This window comes from Rhinolophus sinicus, chromosome 17 (assembly GCF_057876585.1).
Source record: "Rhinolophus sinicus isolate RSI-liver-muscle chromosome 17, RSI-T2T, whole genome shotgun sequence".
Lineage (NCBI taxonomy): Eukaryota > Metazoa > Chordata > Mammalia > Chiroptera > Rhinolophidae > Rhinolophus > Rhinolophus sinicus.
In genome coordinates this window covers 20,372,467-20,398,041 of record NC_142517.1, presented here as the reverse complement: position 1 = coordinate 20,398,041, position 25,575 = coordinate 20,372,467, and positions in this window count along the sequence as shown.

The window sequence follows — 25,575 nt, the reverse complement described above, 5'->3', positions numbered from 1 at the left end:
ATGCTGTCAATTTTATTGCTCATAAATTTTCTTTAATCTAACTTTCAAGAAGATCATTTATTATTTACCACCAAAACACAGAAGGGCAGGGTAATTTGTTATTGATAACTATACAGCACATAGCACAGTGCACATTATATGTGTTCAATAAATATTTGATACATAAAAGAAAACATTTTTGATATTTTAATTACTTTATTAATTTTATAAATCAGTATTTGAGAATTAAATATATATTTCATATAAAAATAATGTTCCCTTTCTTGTATAATACAAGAATGGTGTCATTAGGTTTTTTAGTCATGCTTTTCTGAAAATGCAATTTCAGATGGAATGATTCTCCATTCAAGTCATTATAATGATTATGATTATTCCATAGTCCTTGTTTTAAAAGAAAAACAGACTTTTTAAAAATACCAAATGTGTGCATATACATGTGTGTATATATATCTATATATCTATATATAGTATACAAATATATGTGCACATGCATATATATATATATATATATATATATATATATATATATATATATATCAACATGTTAACCTTTTTTCCTGTTAAGATGTTCAAGAATACAATCAATAATTTGTGTTTAAAGGCCAGTGTGGAGATTTTGTTGATGTGAAAAGTTTTAGTTTCTTGTTGTTTGCTTTTAATTGAAGCATTTGTTCAGCAATAAACAAATTCATGTTGAATACCAGCAACGGGAATTGCCTAAAATTCAGATAGTAACATTTTCAGTATGGAATGCTGTAGTCATATCTGTTTGAGCTTGGAACCACAGACTTAAATTTCACTTTATATCCAAATTCCAATCTAAGTAGAGGGATGATTATGCCAGTATCTAGAATCAAAGAGAATATTTACTCAAAGTTACCTAACACTGTGTATATATGCATGCATATGAGTGTGAATTTGTGCATCCGTTTACATTTCCACAACATCAGAAATCGAATTTCTCTTTTTTCATACTTTGCAGATAATATACATCTTAAAAATAGAAAATAACTATTACATTGAAAAACAGGTAGGAGCATTAAGAATAAATAAGTTCAAATAATTCCAGGAATCAGAAACTAGCAATTGGAAATAAATATAATATGATAAACAAAAAGAACACACACTTTGGGGTCAACTAGATCTGAGTTAGAATTCTGATTCTGACATGTATAAATGTGATTATATCTGAGTTACTGATCATTCTGGAGTCTCAGTTTCCTCATTTAAAAAATATAGATTACAAAAGTGTATTTCAGGGTTGTTGAAAGAATATAATCATAGATGATAGATAAACATGGGTACTTACATTTATGGCCCTTAGCTAACAACATAATAAGTGTTCAGTCATGGCTACTTCATTTATTATTACTATATTTCTCATTTTTATTCTTTTTATTACTTAGAATGAAGTCAGTACCTAATATCCATTGTGGGGCATTTATTAAGCATCTACACATTTGCCAGAGAATCAGCTTGTTACTCATTCATGTTGCTCAAACTCCAAATGTTCCCAGTTCAGTTTATCTATAATACTTGATTAAGTATATGTCCTATTAATAAATATTCTAATTGAGAGAGAGTATCTTGCAGCACAATTATAATTTCAATTTTAAATATTTAAAATGCAAATATATTGTATTTACAAATAAATATATTATTTAATCTACATACACTTATTTAGAAGATACTGGGTTATTATTATGGACTTCTATTTTTCATTTTGTTTTGAAAATTAGCCATGAGACATTGGTGGATGTGTTTTAACCCAGAAGAACCACTTTCAAGTTGCTGTTTGACTAAGTCACCTTTATTAACTGTTCGGAGTTTCATTGGCTCTTTCGATTGGATGTTTGAGCTTTGGGAAAGGATCCAATGTTGCCAAATGAAATAGCTCAATCACATATAAAATTTGAATTAAAAGGTGTTTCATTTTAATTTTCTTTCAATTTAATTCTGATTTATGGTTTTTTCTTCTGTAATTTGTTCAAGTAGCTTTTGTCGAAAACCCATCTAATTATAGTAATCAATCACCAAACTTTAATAGAAATTGTACAGTTATGTTCTGGCATGACAGTTTTTAACTCAGATTAATGATTTATATGTGTATGCATACTTTAATGATAACAGAAATCAGAAATTTTTAATTTATATGTACTATTTGTTTTTAGATTCAAAGTTCCCATGAATTACGATTGACATTTAAATTTAGAGTCTACCATACGGAATGCTCAATAACTTAGAAATAATGCATTTATTTTTAATTTTTCTGTGAAAACTCTCCCCTTAGGATAGAGAAGTAAACTAAATGATGAGAACTATTATAATTCTTCCTCTTATGCATTTTCACTAAAAATAGGCAGTTTGTTCCCATTTAGTATTTATCATAACTACTGTGCTTAGTTTGCTTTTAGTTTTATTATTTTATTAATCTCAAAAGTGATACATAGATTTCCATGTAAAGTTACATGAATAAAGTTAAATACAATTAAAAGAAAAAAATGACCAACAGAAACCCAACACATTAAATGTGGTTAAAGCAAAATGCTGTGAAAAAAGGATAAAAGAGGAAGGAATCATGAGTGGAATATTTGGAAAAGACTGCTAATACACACGATATTAAAATGGGATCAGTTGCTAAGTTGAAAAAATTCCAAGTGTTCACTATTCCCAAATCTGCTACTAACATAGTTTTCTTCCATAAAGTCCTAATCATTGTTTGAATTCAGTTTTGTACATTTTATGTAGCTGTGCTTACATATTCAGATTGTAAATGCTTCAATGTGTAGACCCATTTATATTGCATGCATGAAGAAAGTGGAAATACATTTTAAAATATGTAATTGTGCTACAACATCTTTGTACAATGCACCCGATATATCCAAAGAAGGAGGCAAAGTATATTATACTGTGTGCCACTAAACACTTCAGATAATTTAAAACTGTCTGATAAATACAAAATTAAACCTATAATTATGCCATGTAGGGCCATTCAGCATTCATTCTATCATGTACACTGATGGGAGAGAAGGGGAATAAGTTCTGTTCAAATGAAAATCAATTTCTTAATTGGTCATCAAAGTTAATTCTCAGTGGTACCTCACAAATATTTCTGAATTACCAGTTTACATTTTTTTTATATTTATAATAAGTCATGGATATGAAATTTGCTCATATGAGGAACGACTGAGTGGCAAGCATCCATTCGTTTGATAAGAAGACAGGTATGTCGCCAGTGACTTCTTGGATTTTAGAAAAGATGCTTATCTATTTCACATATTATCCTTACTGATTCACATCAACTAGGCAGCAATGTAACCCCCAGTAGGGCTATTCCCATCTTCTACTGATCACTTCTTGCTGTTTTACATTCTCAAATCTGTATCATTTACCTCCATGATAGTCTTCTCCAAGACCGGACATAAATCACCTCTCCCATCTCTTAATTCTGAAAACTCAGCCAGCACTATATAGTGATTTAAAAACAACAAACAAATAAACAGCAAAAAGAGGAATAAATGATAAATGGTCACCTTAAGAAAACAAGTCGTTATTGCTAGTGTTTGGGCACAGAAACCAGTGTCAACATCACATGCTCAACTCCATATTGTGCAGGACCCCTCGACACATACAATCAACATGGTCCAAACCCACCTGCCTTTATCTTCAGGGATAGGAAATTACTTCTTCCCTCAGCCCAAGGCATACTGCCTTTCTCTCTCTCTGAAGTCTTAAATCTATTGGTGGAGGGAATGTCCACTTTCTCAAGTAAAATCCAAATTCACTTTTCCCCACTTCTGCCATTGTAGAGTGAGTCTAATTTCTGTGTCTCAGACATAACAATTCCCTAGACTGCAGGAAAGTTCCACAAACTGGCTTATTCACATGTCCACAAAATTATCTGGAAACCAACAATCTAATCCCACACTCTCCCATACTCTACTGCAGTGCTTCCCCTTCTGTCCTGGGGAGAAAATCTGTCTTGCGTTCCCTTTGGACACTGTGTGGCTGCCCGATTACCCGAGAGGTCTACAATAACACATATCCTTCCCAAGAAACGTGATGTCTAGGAATATACTGGTATGCATCATCAATTGGAATTGGGAAAAAATAAACCCTTTTCTCTAAATTTCAAAGAAAAGTTTTGATAATATATCTAATTAAAAAAAACAAACAACAAAAAAAAACCAACACTTTTTTATTAATCCTGTAAATTTTGACCTACATTAAATCATCTTGGTCCTTTTAATGTTTGATGGAGATTGTGCAATTCAGAAAGGTGTCTCAGCAAACCCCTGGGACATAACTGTACAGGTATATATTGTTATTTTTTTGTCCCTAGGAAAAGGAAAACCAGTCTTGTGTAATTTTGATTTAAGGGACATTAAAAAGGCGGAATATATTCCCAGCAAAACATGTAACCTCATAAAACACTGAGAAAGAAAAAAAAAAGAGTGCTTGGATTTGGTACTTGGGGGAAAGAGAAAATGACCATTTTATCTATGGACCTGAGGAATCTATATTCATATTCATTGAATTTTTGACTGATAAAAGGTACAGCTACTGTGGGATGGGCTACAAAGTTGGTGGTCAGAGGAAATTGTCTTTATTTTTTTGAAACGTTTTTCAGTAATATTTATATTTTCATTGTGTTATTAAATACGCAATACATATTTTGAATTATATTTTTTTCTGAGTTATCATTCCTTTTCATTGTCTTATAGGAATTTGTAATTCAATTGTGTATTCACTAATGTTTTAGAATTAAATAATTGATTTTCCCCACCAGTTATTTACCAGAATTGATTTTGCCCACCAATTATTTAACATTAATATTCAAGCTTAATTGTCTGAAAGCTATGTGATTAAGACAAAATTAAAAGAAAAATAAAGCATGTTGAAAATCTAAAAGCAATACAAATACTGGTGAGTCAAGATCAGAATAGATTTATTATAAACTTATTCAAAAAACAAACTTGAAAACTGAGGTTTACGTATTGAGTATTATGTGAATTTGGTTTTCCTTAAAAAATTAATCAAAATATCTGCACCTTATTTTCCTAATCACCTTCAGTGACCAATAAAATTTCAGAGAGAGTTTTGGGCTGTTTCCTGGTGTGTTATGTTGGCTATATTCTATTTCTTTAAATGTATGCATATATAATACACATGTGCATTTTTATTTCAATTTTTTAATTCATGAATATTTTAGTGTTAGTTAAGGTTCATATGTGCATTAGTTTGCTAGGGCTGCCATAACAAAGTACTATGGACTAGATGGATTAAACAACAGAAATTCATTTTCTCACAGTTCTGGAGACTAGAAGTCCAAGACCAAGGTCTCCGCAGGGTATGTTTCTCTTGAGTCCTGTCTCCTTGGCTTGCAGATGGCCACCATCTGGCTGTGTTTTTCCCCACGATCTTCCCTCTGTGCACACTTATCCCTAGTATCTTTGTCCTAATGTCCTCGTCTTATAAAAACACCAATAAAATTGGTTAAGGCCCACCCTAATGGCCTCCTTTTACCTAAATAATAGTTTAAGGAGCCTGTCTCCAAAATACAGATTCTGAGGTACTGGTGATTAGAGTTTCAATATATGAATTTGGGGAGAATGCTTTTCTTATGGTTAATTATTTGCAATTTAATGTGTGTGTGTGTGCGCGCGCGCGCGCCTCTGTGTATGTGTGTTATTAATGACTGGCTTATTTGAAAAAAAATGAGTACATACTAACTTGTTATTCTACATATTTAAGATGCCTCATTTATCTATGTTATTACTGGCATTTCCTTATCAATTTTCATAATTTTTAAATAATGTTATTAACTCTTTTTTGGTCATATTTTAGCATATTACATGCCATTTTTTCTTTTAATACCACTTACGATATTTTAACATGTTTTTATGTAGTCACATATGTAGATTTCTTAATCTAATTTTTTCCAATATTTATAAATAAGGAAAGCATATTTCCTCACATGTAATTTATTTTATACATTTTCCACCTCATTCCTGCAAATACAATTTTGCTTTTTCCTTTTTTATACCTTTGATGAAAGTCCTATGTACAGGCACATTGAAAAGTCAGGAAGTAAAACAATGCATTTTACTGAAATTAGAAACTGAGAAGTGTAATGACTTATGCTGTATCATTATTTAAAATGATTATAGTTTCTGGGAAATAGGGAGAAAAAACTGCAACTAATTCCTGGCTTAAAGTTTAAGTTAGAAAGATAAGAATGTTTTTGTTTTTAAATAAGGTTTTCTCACATTTTAACTCAGGTAGTTAAATAGTGACTACAATCATTTCCTTCAGCCTTTTAGAAATAAAGTACTCTTGTCATCTCTATACCTCTTACCTTTCAAGTTTCCCATCTTTCAAGTCTCAGGCTTTAGAACATGAATCATTTGCTGATGCAGAAGACAGATGACATCCTTGTCTCTTACTAATCCAAGATATCAGTTCTTTTACTGTTTTCCCCTCGGTCTAGTGGGGGTGGGCCTTCCCTGTTTCTGTATAGGGGAAAATTACCTTTTATCACATCTTGTTTTATCTTTATTTGAAACGTCATTGTAAAATCTCTGTGAAGTATGCTAAGCCTTGTTCTTGTTTTGTTAATGAAAGCATTAAAAAAATCTGGAAAAATTCCTCTTAAAATTGCTCCAAGTTGAAGATTATCTTCTTTGGCCTCAAAGTACTCTGTCACAAGATCAGTGTTGGCTCTTTCTTTCTCTTTGCATTTTTTGTTCTTCCCATTTTAACCTTTCTGAGGCAGATGGATATTTCGGGCAAAATAGAAATAAGTACATATAGAAGGATGAGAGATAAAAGTACATTAATATATTTCTTAAAATATGTGAACTCAATTATTCCCATGTAGGCAATTTTCTTGGAGCTATTCCTCTGGTACAAATGTTGACATAGGACTCCATGAACTTGAATCTCCACTGTTCAAAATTTCAATTCAGCTTTGTTTAGTCATTTGCCCAAGACATCAAGGTATTGGTTGCTCTGAGGTCATTTGTAATCCCTACTGCTTGGATATGAAAAATTTCCACCAATCATCGTGATTTATTTTCATATAAAGCCTACTATTCTTATAGCCATTCAAATATGTTTGCTCCAGTCTCTGATCCTGATCCTTCAAAACCACCTATGACTATATTCAAATCACAGGAACAAGCTTCAGTTGTGTCATTCGGGTGCTATCTAGCAATATTGTTACTTATTAAATAGTAAGTTTAGTTCTAAAGGAGAGGAATATTTAACAAGCATTTTTGCTTTTCCTACTAAGGAGAGTTCAGGGCTAGATAAACTATTCAAGAACAACATTCAAATTGTTCAGATTACTGGTTAATTAAAACTAAAGAGAATTTAGTATTTTGTCAACTTTACATAGCCATGGCTTCAATTACAAGTCAGAGCTATTAACAATATAGAGGAAAATCACATGCTGTGCTTTATGGTTATTTGTTTTCCTAGCTGTTGCTATTTCTGTGCAACCACAGCAGTTTAATGAATAACAATGAAAATGTCTTAGTTTTCTCCCAATAATGATCTGAAACTGAAAAAGGAGGTACTTTGTGAGAAAAATAAATTTATATTTTAGAAATTGCCTAAGGGTATTTTATGAGTAATTCTAAATTCACAATAATTCATATAAACAAACAGAAAAAAATAATAAAAGCGTAAGGTAGAAAGGTAGAATAATTTCAACTGAAATTATTAATTCATTTAATTATAAATTAAAATTTTGGTCCCTGAGTGTACACTTACATTTCTAATGTTGTATGACTTTATAATTTTTATTCATAAAAATATACCCATTCCAATTAGGATGCAAGTAAATTCTTGAATAGGGTATTAGATTCATGGGCTTTTTGTTATAATAATAAATAATTTAAATTCTGCAAATCTGGATGAGTTTCTCTTTTGCCCAGTTCCACCTGGGAAACATTTCATTTTAAAACTTCATATAGGAAATGTAGACTACCATGTCGGTGTTTAAAAGCTGCTGACTTGTTTCTTTTATTCTCTTTGGCAAATGTCCAAATATAACATTATAATGAAACAAATCTGCCATCTTCAGTGCCACCAAAGGTGCCCATTATTGATGACAGTCAGATGGAATACCATCTGGTAAAAGTGATTTATTATTGAAGGGATCTTTAATGACATGCCACATTTTATACATAGTTAATTGTATTGTCCTTTAGGCACCATATTTTTTTAGGATAGTTGCTCTAACTTACGCGGTTGTGTGTTCCCTCTTAATTTTTACATCCCCGAAAGATTATATGTATGCAAAAGTACACCAATGGCTAGGCAATAAGGATATTACTTTACATCGTAAATTTTCTTTTCTTCAAAACTATGTATTAAATTATTATTAATCTAATTATAGGTAACTTGTATACAATAAACATTGTGAAAAAGTGTAGGGGAAAAGATTACTTCCTTTGGGGAAATGATTCAAAATGTTTTCAAAGACTGTGAAGAAGGAAAAAAAAAACGCACACACACAACAAACAGAGGAATATAGTTGTCGATTTGAAGCAATAATTATGTAGGCAACAAACAAAAACAAAAACACTGATCTTAGAATATGAAAACTTTAGTTCAGAGTTTCCCTCTCACTTATCTACAAATTCTTACCTGATGAAGTTTATCCTAAAGTGCAACATCAATAAAGACAGTAATTTGGGTTATAGAGATGCATGTGTGGAATTATACATATGGATCCATACGTGTACTAATATATATATATATCAGTACTTAGGATATTTCCTACAGTATACTATGTATTATTTGTGTGTGTGTGTGTGTGTGTGTGTGTGTGTGTGTGTGTGTGTGTGCGTACAAATGCTTATGGAATTTAAAGAGACTTAATCTTGTTAAATTTGGTAGGGTACTAAAATTTGGATTATACATTTTGAAGTATTTTCCCAGGACCTGAATATATAGCATATGTAAAACTCAGTTATGACCTTCGAATAATGTTTGTAGTCTTCCCATACAAAGTAAAAGTGAAGATCAGTTTTCAGCAGAATTTTAACACAGACACGTTAGGAAACATCTTTGGAATACTCTCCCCTCTTTCCCCATTCTCTTCTCCAGTGCAGTCATCCACGTTGTTGTCAGAGAGAAAGTGCATGGTGCTTTATTTAAGTGGATGCTAAGTGTTAGGATACACAGGGAACATCTTCCAGAAGCATTCATTAATGGAGTATTTACATATGTGTATACATATACAATTATAGATAGATAATTATATATCTTCATATATGTTAGTTTATGGAATACACACACACACATATATATGTTAATTTATGGAATATATATATATATATATATATATATATATATACACATACACACACACATACAATTTTCCATTTTCTATTCGGACACACGCTATTGCTTATTTCACTTTCAGTTGACCATATTTTGGTAATCTTCGATAAGATCTCTGGTATTATCTTCTATAATACTATTTCTGGTATTATGACACAATTTAGTTTTACTCACTACAAGTATGGATTATTATGTGATTCCCTCATTCCTTGTTCCCAACCACAACTTCTGGTTTTTGTTATTGCTATTTTCTTTTATATGTCCTTCTTTAAAATCTTCTTGACTGGCTAATTAATGTTTGATTAAAATTAGGATGCTATTGGATCATCCCATATATTTATATATCTGTTAGCACATTAACCAACAATATACCAAGTAAAAAGTTCTTCCCGTTGCATATAGGTTGTTTTCAAACATCCATACTTTCTACCTTTGAATTTGAATGTCAATGTTTTGCAACAGTACACATTCAGGAGACATTTAATCATTTATTCATAAAAATAATTATTAGAGATTTGTAAATAAACTTCAGTGTTGCTTTGAGATCTAATTTGTGTTTAAGAGTGAGTGTGCGTGTGTGTGTGTGTGTGTGTGTGTGTGTGTGTGTGTGTGTGGGCCCAAAGCTCCTGAGGATGTCATAGTCCTCCGGTGATTTCATCTGCTTGCTTTTTGACCATTCTGTATTAACAGTTCCTACAATTACCTGATTATCTTTTCTGGGGATTCACGTGTTGGGCTTATATATATTCCGGATTCCAAGAATGAATTGGTTTGATTGAATGAAAAAGAATTATTACAAAAACACAGTTTTCTAAAGGCATTGGATTTTCTAGAATAACAGGTGTTCTGAATAATCAATTTGTTCATTCACTTTATTACCTTGCTTAATTCATTTTTGCAATGATTCCTATGTGCAATGGTACTGAGAATGAGGATTTACTCTATGTCACTCAAAACTCAACTTAATATTATTTAACATTCTATTTTAACCTGAAGTAACTTTAGAGTATATCATTTTTTAAATAAGGACATTTTCTCCGGCTCAAATTCTATTTCTTTTCTCCTCCTATGCCCCAATATAACTCAAGCTATGAAATCTTCAAATTATATTCAAGTGTGTATAGAAAATACCTTATTTGATTGGAAGATTATTTTGAATTAAACAGACAGCATGGTTCTATTTTTACCTATTTAAAATAATGATTAAATCAGCACATTTAGCTATATTTTGGTGGTAGATATATAATTATTCTGCCTCTACTGTCAGAAAATTATAATGGCATTTCAGATCATGCTATTAAGAACAATTAATTATTTGGCACAAGTGCAAACATCCAACACATTATCCCCAGGGACTATTTAGATATTAAAAGAAGTTAAAATCAAAATTATATATACAAATGCCAAACTTTCTCAAACTCCATCAGCTTAAAATATTCAATAAGCCAAGGTGACGTATTTTGGACTTCATCACTTTCAACCTAAAGGTGGTCTTTGCATCTCAAAATATATCCAGACATGGGATTTTGATCAACACACCATTGCAGGTGCAAACTCTTGCCAGACAAAGTAAATAAAATATGTTCATCCCTACGTCACAGACACTTTTGATTGAGAGTGTAGGGAGGGAGTGTAGGTTTCTTAGGACTCTGACGTGTTATAGAATTTAGTGAAAAGCTATCGCTTTTCTCACAGTTAGCACAAGTTGGAAGGTGCCTGAGTCAGGATCAGTTCATCTAACAACTGCCTCAGTAAACCACCCACCAATCTCCCTCCAACACACTGAGATGTTTGTCTCAGGTAGCACCATGGATTAAGGGTCATAGACATCTTCCTTATGACAGACTTGATTTGCAGGCTAGAGGAATTACTGGGATAAAGTGATGAGCTAACTAATATTCTAAGGAAGAATCAGACATATTATTAGAAGAGTAGACAATTCCACAGAAAAATAGGATCACATTCTTCAGTAAGTCAAAGCAAGCTGAGGAAAGAGCATATTGAATATTGAAAACACCAATTAGAGGGCATCAAAACCAGATACAAAGTATAAAATGGAATTGTACTCTGGTCTGGACTGACTACAGAGGATACATGGGGAGTGAGTAGAAGAGGAAAAGCATAAAATATATAATATATATTTTTCTGCATAAATAAATATATTCCATATTTTTTATATTTAAAAATGTGGAAAAAGTATCGAGTCCAAATATCAATTCTTACTAAGGAATTATTACTAATTTTGTTGGTTTTGAAAATACTTTAGCATGGAGAAATTTTCTTTTAAGAAAATAATACTGAATATTTACTGGAGAAGATTTGCTTAAAATTTACTTTAAAATGTTTCACCTTAGAGAGTACAGAAAGTTAGCTTAAACTACCCTCCGTGTGATGGATCACCCCTATTCAAGAATCCGTATCTCAGACCTGGCACCCTGATGGGAGTGTCTAGAATAACAACATCTGCTTTCTAAATCTCAGAAATAAAACAATAGGTTTCCTAATTAACATTATGAATTTTTAAAAATGGGATTTTGTTGGTGAATTTGGAAGTTTATTCACCTAATGGATGTCAGAAATGTGTTTTCAGTGGAGAACATTGGAAGTACTCAAGATAAATTGACTGAAATACTCTAGATGCCTTCCTCACTCTTTCTTGGAAAACAAACAAACAAACAAACAAAAAAAAAAACAGTAAATCTTATATTATGTATGGTCAGCAGAGGAATAAGCCTGAGACTTGATTCCTGAATGGCCAGTGACTAACCAATGACTCAGAGGAGTCCTGTCAAATTATGCAGACTCTAAGTCCTGAAACCTACCATTGGAATGTGGCCTTGATGCTATGAGTGAAACCTTGTTGTAAGGAAAGTCAGATCTCCTACAAGGATAGAGATTGGGGACTTCTATAAGCTTACCAAACATCATGTAGCAGCTACTTGCTCCTGCTTGTAAATGCTTTTAGAACAAACGTACATGCTTTTAGAACAAGTCTTCCCATGTGCCAGATTTTGGCCTGAAAGCTCCTTTCTTTTTAACTTGGTAGTGAGTTTATTGAAGAGTAGTTTATTGATTGGCAGCACCTTTTATATATTAAAAAGAACATAAGATGTGCTTGATGTTACAGCTCAAATTGACTTTGCTTGTGTCACAATATGTACCTCATTTGAAATTTAAAAAGTACTGTATCTCTGAGTTGTTTTTGTATCTTATTATACATGCTGGTGTAGTCATACAGAAACACGAATATGCTATTCACTAAACTTATATCCTTTTTTCTTTTTTCAAAAAAACTTACTTTTCTACTTATATTACCTCAATTTTTATATCTCAATATATAATACATTGATTTCTGCTTCTACCACTGCATGTAACTGAAAGTACCAATCGTTATTAATGATCTGATTAACAAAGTCAAGAATTTTTTTTTAGCACTGACTTACTTGGCTTCAGTGCTAATTTAATATGATAAACCACAGTTGCCTTCTAATTTTTTTCTCTTCCTTAAATTCTCTGTTTTGTTCCTTGATCTCTGATTTGTTCTATGACTAACTAGTCATTATTCCTCATATTTTGTAGTTTTCACCATGATTCCTTCCTTCCTTCCTTCCTTCCTTCCTTCCTTCCTTCCTTCCTTCCTTCCTTCCTTCCTTCCTTCCTTCCTTCCTTCCTTTTTCTTTCTTTCTCTCAAATACTCTCTACACACTCCATCACCAATCTCATCCACTCCAATGGCATCAAGTACTACATAATCACAAATGAATCTCAAATACTATTGCAATACAGACGCCTTCTAAACCCAAACACATAAACTATAAACACCTCCAAGAGTATAGCCACAGACACGTTAACAACACATTTACAACTGAATCTCCCTTTGTCATAATTCTTACCTGTGTTTTCTGTAGCACATTCTGAACATAGGTGTTGGTTTAGGCAGGTGCCTAGTACCTAAAAATTAAAATACACAGGGGGTCAAAATATAATGTCATGTGCAATTCAGTTGCTTTGTGACGTGACTTATCTTCAGTCATCACATGGATGCGCACAGATTCTAGATGGGGAACCGCATTCTTCCTTTGAGTTATTCACCTATACGAACAGGCTCCCAAAGGAAGAATTCAGCAAGTACTTGATGTGACAGAGTTTCACCTACGTTACTAATTCTCTATTTTTTCAAACTGTAAATTTAATAGCCTCAGACTGTAGGCAGATGTTCCCAGACTAAGGCTAACTAATGAGGTGGCTCATTATAATACTGTTCCTCTCTGGAATTGTGTGTTCCGGGGCACAAAGCAATTTTTTCCCATATGTACATGCAACTCGCAAAATCCACTGTAGTGGATTCTCTAATACATCATCCCAATAGCTTTTTTAGAATTGAATTATTTTGGCTGAAAAAATTGTAATTTCCCCCCCCCCCCCCCCCCCCGCCCCGCTACAGAGAAAGGGTTTGGGTCAATGTCCTCAGCTGCCAGGATTCTATGAAAATTTTCCTAGGCTAAAGAGAGCTATTGGACCCAATTTCATGCCCTTCCATGAGGGTAGTGTGAGTCTTCTCCCAAACTCAGAACAACTCTGAAGAGCTATCTCTGTCACCGAGCTTTCTGAAGGGTCATCCGAGTCCTTTGGTAAGACTAAAACAGACCCCCATTTCTCCTTCTCTTTCTTTCCCAGGGGGCTTTGATGTTAAAATTACTCTTTAGTAAACTGCTTGCATGCTAATATTTACGTAAGATCTGCTTTTTAGGAAACCCTACCAATGATAACTGGCACTAGGAGTGGTTCCGGAGGGAAGTCTTTAAGATGGGATTTTGGAGCGGGGCTACATCGTCAGTTTCCTAATCACTTTCAATTGGAGAACACAGAAAGCTGAAAATAAAATAATGCTGCTGTAAGTGCCTGTTTATTATTCTTGCATTTTCTACTTGGCTCACACAGCCTAAGATATTTACTATTTAGTTCTTTACTGAAAAAGAAAAAAAAAAACACAGTTTGCTGATGTATATACCACGCTGATACGTAGAGTCACAGCATAACCCAGTGCTAGACCTACTCAAGGAGGAAGAAAAGGACCATATCTATGTTCCAAAAGAGCTGCAGAAACTGGCCAACACATACTTGCAGGCGCTGAGAGAGTGCACATAGGTCTGGAGTTTGAAGATGCTGCATCAAAGCAAGCTTCCAAAACCTGAAAATGGCTGCCAGTCTTTGCCCTTCCTTTGCTATTAGTTTACTATTGCTGCTGTAACAAATGATCACACTTAGAGAGTTAACACAACATAAATTTATTATCGTACAGTTAATGTAGGTTTTTCAGTCTGACTCAGGTCTTTATAAGACCTAAAACCAAGGTGTTGGCTGGGTTGCATTACTTTCTGGATGATTAGGGCAGAATGCATTACCTTGCCTTTTCCAGCTTCTAGGGGCTGTTCAAGGCCTCTTTCTTCCATCTGCAAAGACAGCCAGGTTGCATCTTTCCAACCTTTCTTCTTCATTACAATGCTCTCCAGAGCAGGAAAAGTTATCTGTACTCATGTGATTAAATGTGGGCCATCTAAGGATGGATCATCTAAAAGGATCTCCCCATCTCAAGGTTCTTAATCACATCTACAAAACCCTTTTTATGACATGAAGCAATATAGTCACCCAATCTAGGAATTAAAACATGGATAGCTCTAGTGGCCCATTATTCTGCCTACCACACCCTTCCTTGTGTTGGATCACATTAAATGTAATAATTTGTCCTTTACTTCAGAGGAAATATGCAGACATAACCCAGACTACTAAACAGCTTACTGATGTGGCAGGCCGGTAATTTGAATTGGACCAAATGAGCAAAAGTGTCAAGTGATTTGCTGGCCATGGTAAGATACATGTACTCTATCTAGAAAGTGACAGGCAAGTACAATTTGGTTTCAGAGCAGGCAGGACCTCTTTCTGATCAATAAATGAAGGATGATAAAGCACAGGCATAGTTCATTAATGGGAATGAGTCAGTTCAATATTCACATGATAGAAGGAAATACACAGAGGCTTCTGTACAGCCCCCTGCAGGAGTGGTAACGGAAAAAAAAGCAGTGAGGGAAAATTCTCTCAATAAGCACAGGTTTCGGTGGCATACATGGGAATCTAATTTGGGTTTAAAGAAGAATGGCCAGATTCCAGTCCGGCTATAGCTAGAAAAGCCTGCTGTACTGTAGCCCATGTCTCTTGCTTATTAAAACAAAACTCTGTCAACTAAGTGAAGACTCTGAAAAGTTTAAACAAAAATGGTAGATTCTGAATGGGGTGAATTTCCAGATTTTTTTTTTTTTTTTTTTTAGTTTTGCTTTCATATTGCTCAAGGGAACAGCAGCATAGAAGACTGAAATACTGATATATCCTTTTATTCCTGGAAAATGGGATAAGGAAAAGAGCTCCCCATGACTGGAGAAATGAAAGTCAAGAATCTTAGAGGAGACAGCGGGAGAAAAGAATTCCTTAATTTTGTACATAAGCCCTCACAAGTCTCAAGTTCAACCCTGCGCAGTGCATCAGGCAGACCAAACATAACTCAGAGAAAGACAAATCTTTCTTACACGTGGAAAAACAAACAGAAACTCATACAAATAGAGAACAGATTGATGGTCACCAGATGTAGGGGTTGGGGAGAGGAAGAAATGGGTGAAGGAGATGAAAAAAGAAAAAAACAACATTTTACAAAAACAAAAAACACAACACGCTGCAAAGGCTTTGAGAATTGAACTAATATATGAATCACCACCCATGTCTCAGACTTATCCCTGCGTGGCACACGTATGAGGCAATCCTAAAGCAGGATAGCAAAGGCTTTGAGAACTAAATAAGATTTACGAAAAATCAAAAGCAAATTATAAATGTGAATATAAAAGTGTATTATTGGGACTTAAGTACAATGTCATGTATTTAGCAAGCACCAAGTAAATATTCAGGGAACAATTGGATTCCCACTATTGTATTCATTGTAAACAAGAATCAGAATGCATCTAGAGTATGATCATAACTTCTCTGATCTGGGTTATTTTCATTAGGTATATTATGAAATTCAGGACTGCATTAGGGTTTTTAAGAGTAAATCTGGGTGACAACAAAGGTCCATTCTGAATGGTATTTGTTGCCTTTGTCATTCTATTACATTTGATTTATTTACATGAGTCAGTTACTGATGGTTCTGAAATAAATATAAAATATATTGTTTTCTTTCCCATGATTTTAAATTAAAAATAAGTATACCTAAGGTATATGAAACTTAATTGACTTTTCTAAGATTATACAGAGAGTGAGTTTTAGGTCTGTAATTCGAATCTTTAACGTAAAATGGCCCATTTGTGCTATGGGCCAAAAGTGGTTCTGAAGTTTAAAGATTGAGACAATTCAGTGTGAATAGGAAGAGAATAAGGCTGATTTATATATTGGATTGGCTGGAGAATGTGACTGTCCAGATAATCCCACTTTTTAAGAAATAAAAAAATGTTGCAAACAGCATGAATTTAATAGCTAAAGAATTAAGTGTGTATATATGTGTCAAATCAAAGAAAATTCAGTATTGTATAAACAAAAAGAACTTACAATCTATCAGAGCTGCCCAAAGCAACTTATAACAGTTAATAATAACTGCGTTTTATTTTGCAGATTTTATAGTGTTGGAGCCAATATAAACTTAAAATATATGACAAAAGTATCTTACTTTTTAATTTACTGTGTTTCTTTTGAAATGTTTGAAAAACTCACCAGCCCTCTAATAAGTATAATTGATGTTTGCTTTTCTACCCTTCTTTTTCTCCCTCAATAATACGTCTTCAGAAGAAAACTTAGCGATCTTATAAACACTTGACTTGAGTGTTTTTTTTCCTTATATTGAGAGAGGCTCTATTGGGAAAACACTTTATAATTGAGATGATGCATGATGTATAGATCCTAGAGCATAATTCTGAGAATGCTAAAGAAATCGCAAACTAAAAAATATTTATTTAGTTTTTGTTTAGCCATCCATAAGATCAGAAAATTCTGTCTTAGGTTGACCTTGCAGTTTATTTACATGAATTATTTTAATTTTGTCATCAAACTATTTCATTTATAAACTCTTCAATAATTAATAAATGGAAAACATGCCAATATTTGGAGGAAAAATACAAATTCTGTGCTTGTGTTTTCTGTGACCTTATTTGGTGAAATTTTTCAATATTAAATTTAAAAATATCTTATTCTATTAGTTTAGAATAATATAATGACATCTATGGTTTTAGATTTATTACCATTTGCTTAATGCGCAGAAGGTTTTTTTTTTTTTTTCAACTAAAATATATGGTCCAAAAAATGAACATGTATATTTATTTTTATAAAATTGAAATGCATCCTATATGACACACACAACATATAGTTCATTAGCAATAATCCTTCATTTTTAAAATCATTTTTACTTTTTGGTAAGCTATTATTTAATTCTTTCAATTTGCTCCTGGCAGAAAAAAATGTCCTTTGTTCAGTCGTGCTCTGTGCATTTTTAGAGGAAGTAGAGATTTCTGCTGATGCCTATACCCAGACACTAAGCACTGTGAGGAATAGAGCCCAAGGGTGAAAAACTGTGAAAGCTTGATATAACTTCATAGAAAATATTGTTATCAAAAGCAGAAATTTATCCACATGTGGTCAGCTACCCAGGCACTGATTATGGAGTAGAAGAGAGGATCAATAAAGGAAGGGAGGCAGTGACAGCAACAAAAATGTCCCAGGGTCATAAGTCCTTAGGACAGAGGGAGAAAGTCTAAAAGTATACTTCCCCAAAATTCTCACATAATCACACACACACACACACACACACACACACACACACAGAGTCTAAAATTACTTCATTACTGCATTTGGGTCTGGACTCTGGCTCATAAGAGTTCTTGACAGAATTGATACTTTGACCCTCTGTGCTTTGGGTGGTAATCTAACAACTTGAAAAAATAATATTGTTCCCTTTTTATGAATCTACTAACGTAGGAAAGTTCCAAATTAAACCTAGATGTAAAGGAGTTATAAATCATATCCATGGTCTCACAGATTTATGTGAATTTAGAAATTGTCTGTGAATATATGTTTTTAACATTTACCTTTGTAACATTTACCAAAATTTAAGATTTGATCTGAATGCATTTTAAATTATTGTTTTTAGATTTGTGGCTTTAAGTTGAAAGGCATGACAGCTTGTAAAACTATTATATTGCCATGTTTAAGAGATCTTAACATTTGCTAAATGTTTAGCTGATTATATTGAAATTAGTTTCAGTGCTTGATCAGTATTCACTTTTCAATTCCTAAGTTTACCTGACACTGAAATTTATAAATATATTAAATTCAAAATATAATTTAAATTACTTAAGGAAATATATTAATTAGGTTTAGTCATAGTTTTGTTTTTTCCTTGAATTGATCCTTAAAATTGGTTAACTGCTAAAACCAAGGAAGATTCTGTTTTAACTATAATTTGTTAATTCAATAAACTAATATCAATGTAATCACCCAAATAAGGGCATGAGGTTTCTTTTTGAGATGATGAAATGTTTCAATATTTACTATGATGAATGTTGCACATATCTATGAATATACCTTAAAATGTCAAATTGCACACTTTAAAAGAGTATATTGTATGGTATGTGATTATAATTCAATCAGACTGCTAAACAAAAAAAGCAAAGTTGACATAGCCTTCTTTGTTCAAGATTTATCCCCTAGTCCTTATGTGACTTCCCATTATTAAAATTTTCTTCTGAGAAATCATCAATGTTAGAGATGTAGGTTTGTATTTCCACTTAATTTACTACATGTGTAATTTATTGTCCCTCATTTTACTTAATTTTCAAAGTTTTAAATGCTGGCTTGTACATAAATTATTGTGCATGTCTCCTATTATACCTGAATAAATTCTAAGATTCATTAAAGTGTTGGAAAATTTTGAAGGATCCAATTCAAAATTTTGATGGCTTTCCTAAATTCTTGTGGGTACTTATCCTTTTACCTTTAGAGTCTACATTACGGTCTACATCTTACCACACTCAGCTACACAAAGGGGTTTAACTATTAAAACAAACAAACAATTCCATTGTCAAGTGTAAATCTCAATATCACCATTGTTTTAATATAAATTTACTTGCATTCCAATGAGGACATTATTTTTTTTTTCATGTATGTCTCTGTCAGTCTAGGTTTAGTCAAGAATCATAAACCACACTATGATATGAAATTAAGTACTAATTTAATAAGTGAAAATAAATAAAAAACTATTAACCATAATATGGGATCAGAGTAATGACAGTTTGACTTATACAAAGTAAAGATAATACTAAAGAATTCAGACTTAGCAGATTTAGGAAGAGACGTTGCCCCTTGAGCTGAGATAGAATACCCAAGAAAGGCACACCCTCCACCTTTCCACCCTCACTCTCAACCCAGTGCTGAGGCCCAGACTTTCTTAGAGATGTCCTGATCACAGCAAAGTTGTCACTATGATGTATTACTGATGGAACTTGCTAGAAATTGACCCTTAGGTGACCAGGGAGAACTGTTCCCTGGCAGATGTCTCACTGGAGGCACGCTGCTGCAAATCTGCCCTAAGATATTCACTCTAAATAAAGCTATTGGCTGCAGAGTTCTGGGTACTGTGTACTGCAGAAATTGGTGACTAGAAAGTTAGCAAGGGCTGCAGGACCTGGGTGCCACAGATGCCACATGCCCCAGAAACAATCACACAAGAACCAGGAGCCCCAGGAACAATCACACGAGAATCAGGAGCTCCAGGAACAATCACACAAGAACCAGGAAGCAAATTGTTTTCTCCTACAATATCACTCCTACGTCACCCTCTTCTGGAAGAGCTTTAATGGATGCTGGAAAAGGAGAAACGTTTAATATGGCCCATGTCCATTTTCACAGAGCAGGCAAAAAAGCATGAATTTGGAGTTGAGAATCAATAAATGGATAAACAGCATACTGTAATATGTTTCCATTAAGACTTGTTGATTCATTTAAATTTAAAATGTTTCTATCAGAATGTGAGTTTTGATATTGATTTTAAGACACTTTGCCATATTTGCTCAAAATGATTGGAATTTTCAATTTGTCTTTTTGTTTTGGTTACACTTTGATTTACAGTAGTTCCTCATTATCGATGAGGCATGTGTTCCAAGACCCCCAGTGGATGCCTGACAGAACTGAACTCCAGATATATTATGATTTTTCCTATACATACATATGCTAAAGTTTAACTTATGAATTAGACACAGTAAGAGATGAACAACAATAAGAATAAAATAGAATGATTGTAACAATATACTGTATTAGAAGTTATGTGCATGTGGCATTCTTAAGCAGAATAGGGGTTACTTGAACACCAGCACTGGAAAACCAAAGCAGTCGATCTGAAAACTGAGACTGGCTAATAAGTGACTAAGAGGTGGGGAGCACATACAGGGTGGATACGCTGGACAAAGGGATGGTTCATGTCCCAGGCAGGTCTGACCAGGACCCCTCAAGATTTCATCACACTCCTCAAAACGGTACAGGAAATGTTTATTGCTGGAATTTTCTCTTTAATATTTTTAAACTGTGGTTGACTACAGGTAACTGAAACTACAAAAAGTGAAACCGAAGAGGGGAATACTGTACCTCAGATCTTAATGTTTATGCAAGAAACCTATTCATGTTTTTCACTATGATTACTATTAAAGTATTTAATCAGACTGCATGGCTTATATCTTTACCTCTATTTATTTTTGTAGTAGTTATTTTTATACTTAATATTTTTAAGCCCTCACCAATGCAGGCAATACTTTGTCCCATTAACTTTCTGTTTTAAATTTTGCCCAGGAAGAGAGATACATACAACAGATTCCCTGACAAGTGGTTCTAGGGTCATATGAAGAATTGGATCTGAGGAGAAAAACAGTGAACTACAGAAGACACTGGTGTATAGTACAAATCCTCCTGCAAGAATGAAGGATTTCCTGTTTCATTCTTGAGATGCTGAATTGCTGCTGAAATGCTGCCCCAGACAGACCTCGCTCACAGGCCTCTTCACAAATTGCCTCCACAGAAGGAAGTCACCTTGTCCAATGTCATGCTTCTTTTCCAATGATGCCTGTAAGTGATGACTACAGCCAGGGGTAGTACGCGGTAGAATGTCAGACTCCTTTGCTGCAACTTTACCTACAGACCATTGCAGCCGAGTGCATTACTGAGACTGTGTCATAGTTCAACTACTCCCTTTGCCCAATTTTGCGTTTTTAACTTCCCTTCCAATACGGTGATCCTAACATAATCCCAAAGCACTTTCTGCACTCCATCTCAGAATCTGCTACCTGGGGAATCTTTGTCAATGTATTTTTTAATATATTAATATTCCATCATATTCAGAACTCTGGCCTCATTTTATAAATCATACCTATAAATAAATATTTGATTGAAGTCAACAGTAGTTTGTTAACATTGTAGTCACTGAGTTAATACCATACTAATACTTCATGCTACTCTTTTCCCCCTGCATTGGTTTGATTTGATTACATAAATATTCTTCAGAGACTCCTATTTGCAGTCACATTTTGTAACATGGCTTTGTATGCTTTAAAAAATGATTACATTTATATGGTTGTCGTTCCATTTTTAGTACTACCCAACCATTAGACAATCTTGGCCCAAGTTTCCATTCATTTTCTTAATTTTTATTTGTATTGGACAGGGTCTGAGATGTTATCTCATTTTACTCAGAGTTTGATTCCTTTCCCTATAAATTGTAAGATAAGAAGGATCTGTCTATGTGAGGTTGTGCTTTTCTTTATTCAAGTACAATATGTTTATAGACATATGAAATTAACCAATACAGGAAAAAAACAATCACATTCACCGAGTATTAAATGTTGATTTTTAAAAGAGGCTAAATTTTTTTCAAATTGCCCTAAATAATGAATGTTTGGTAAAACATTTAATTAGGGTAAAAGAGAGACAGTTATTCTTTAAAAAATGTCGAGAAACTACAACTGCTTGTGTAGACACTGCCATTAGAGAAACCATTACACAACATCTGAGGTCAATTTTGACACACATAGTTTCTTTGGTATTTGAAAGGTACAATTAAAGGCAGAGTCTGACAATAGTATTTGGCGTAAAGGCATTTCGACAATCACATTTAGTAGATGTAGAGAGCAAAGACATCTTTAGGCCATCAGAAAATACCTTGATGTGACCACTCTCTGGCTGTTAAGATCAGATGGGCTATTTTCGTACTATTGTTCATTTCATTCACTGACAATCTACTGTGTGAATTTATTATGTCACAGGAATTGACATCAATGATATCTCTCATCAAGACACCTTTGACTAATGAAGTCTTAGAAGTAACTGACCAGTACTTACCTTTCCAAACACTTGGTACTTTCTCTACTGCTTAATAATACACAGCATACCCAACATAAGTGAGTAAAACAAAATTTTAAACTGTATGATTCTTCTATCAATAACTGGTTAACACATTCATAGAGATATGGTAAATTTAAACAATGTTCCTTAAATTTAAGTCTCCTTAAAATGGACATCAGACAGTCAGAATGAGATTAAAATAGTTTACAAATCTGAGAATCATAACATATCTCACCACTACAAGAACAGGTTTTGTTCACGAAGCCTTATGAATTTGTGTTTGTTTCCCACCAACTGGTTCTCTGAAATGTGGAAGAGTCCATCACAGAATTTCTGCTATGGACAATTCATAAATATTATGCTATTTGAGAAAGCATAACCAGAAAGAAATTTCTTTGCTGTGATGCTACATATTCCATAGGCAGAAGACTGTGTGATTAGTCAAAAATTAACTTCATATTCCATTCACATTTTCCCTTAAACTACTCAGGCAACTTGAGCAAGGGTTTTTTTTTTTTTTCTTCCTGAGCTTTTTTTATCACCTGGAAAATGAGTTACAATCCATGAGTTAAAAGGTCTCCTTACATTAATCAGAACTATCTCTAAAAATATCCGTGAAGACTTTTATATTGTTGTCCAAGATGAAGACTATAAGAAAAGGGGGCTGGTGTTTTGCTTCTATTGTATTAGTCAAATCAAATAGAAAAGTCAGTGGACCATCACAATCAACATAATTTAACAAGTTTTTGTATGTTTGTTTTTCTTATAACATAATGATTTAGAATTCAATATAAAACCAATCAATTTATCAAAATTGAATTCTCATTTTTAGCTTGCAAAAACATTAAGAAATCGCTGTCTCAGACTACATCAAACTAAAAAGTCTGCTCAACAAAACAAACTATCAACAAAATGAAAAGGCAACCTATGAAATGGAAGAAAATATTTACAAACCACATATCTGATAGGGGTTAAGATCTGAAATGTACAAGGAATCATACAACTCAATAATAAAAAATATAACCCAATAAAAATGGGCAAAGAACCTCAACAGACACTTTTTTCTAAAGAAGACATACAAATGGCCAATGGTACATGAAAAGGTGCTCAATACGACTAATAACTAGGGAAATGCAAATCAAAACCGCAATGAGATCTCACCTGGCATGTGAAAATTCTATAATCAGAGAGAGAGAGAGAGAGAGAGAGAGAGAGAGAGAGAGAGAGAGAGAGAGAGAGAGAGAGAGAGAGAACAAATGCTGGAGAGGATGTGGAGAAAAGGGAACCATGGGTACTTTTGGTGGGAATGTAAACTGGCACAGCCACTACTGAAAACAGTGTGGAGGTTCCTCAAGAAATTAAAAATAGAACTACCATATGATCCAGCAATTCCACTTCTGGGTATACATCTGAAGGAAATGCAATCACTATCTTTAATAGATATCTGCACTTCCATGTTCACTGTAGCTGTATTCATAATAGCCAAGCTATGGAAACAAGTTAAAATGTCACTATCATTTGTGACAACATAGATATACCTGCAGGGCATTATGCTAAATGAAATAAGCGAGATGGAGAAAGACAAATACTATTTGATCTTACTTACATGTGCAATCTAAAGAAACCAAACTCATATAAACAGAAAGGAGAATTATGGTTGCCAGGGCTGGAGGAGGAAAAAATACGGAGAATTTGGTAAAAGGCTATTTTTTTACTTACAACTTTCAGATATAAGATAAATAAGGTTTGAGGTTCTAATATATAGCATGGTGACTATAGTTGATAACACTGTACTGTGTATTTGAAATCTGCCAAGAGTGGAACATAAACGTTCCCTCTCACCCTTCCTTCCTCCCTTTCAGTAAAGTATATGAGTGGAGGGATGTGTTACTCAATGAAGGGAATCCTTTAGCAATGTAAACATGCATCAAGTCATCATGATTTACATTTTTAAATATCTTACATTGTATTTGTCAATTATGCCTCAATAAAGCTGGGGGCGGGGGGGACAGAGTTTCAAAAATACAGCATTTAGAAAGTTCCCTGTTCTCACAAAGACTTCTGGGAATAGATATAGTTTTCAATCTACAGTAGTGTTTAAATTTCAAGTCAATACCCTCATATGCTCATAGGGACTTTCAGATAGGCTTGGCACACAGTAAAAGTAAAGTTGTACCATGAAACTTTACAATGAAAATTCGTATTATTTTGCTATAAAATAATGCTTTGACTTAATACCTTTTTGTGTTAGCCATGAGCTTTAGAATCTCCTGGACAATTATTTCAAAATAAACATACCTGTGACCTTTTCTCCAAAGATTCTGATTTAGTTTGCAGTTTCCATAGCAATTATGATCTACTCCACCAATGATAAAAAAAGGCTCTTCTAATACAAATATCTTATGGCTGTAAATGGATAACTTTTTTTCTTTAATGTAAATTTTCTGATTATTAGTTACACTGGACATTGTCCTATTAGTTAATCATTTGAAGATGTTAGAACATTTTTGCCTTTGCTCTGTTCCCCTCTTCTTAGACAGTTCCATGGATGTAACAAAGCCCTCCTTAAACATTCAACACAATTATTGCCTTTCTCTGAAGTGTTCCCTTAGTCTCTGGGAGGTAGCATCCTTCATTGTACTCCAAAGTGCTTTACTAATATTTCTACTATAGACCTTAATGCGTTGTGTGGCAATGATCTGCTAATCGTATGTCTCACCCACTAGATTACCAGTTTATAAGGCAGCAATGAAGTTTGTAAGCATATCACTCAGCAGTAGCAACAACAAAAACTGCTTTACAAAA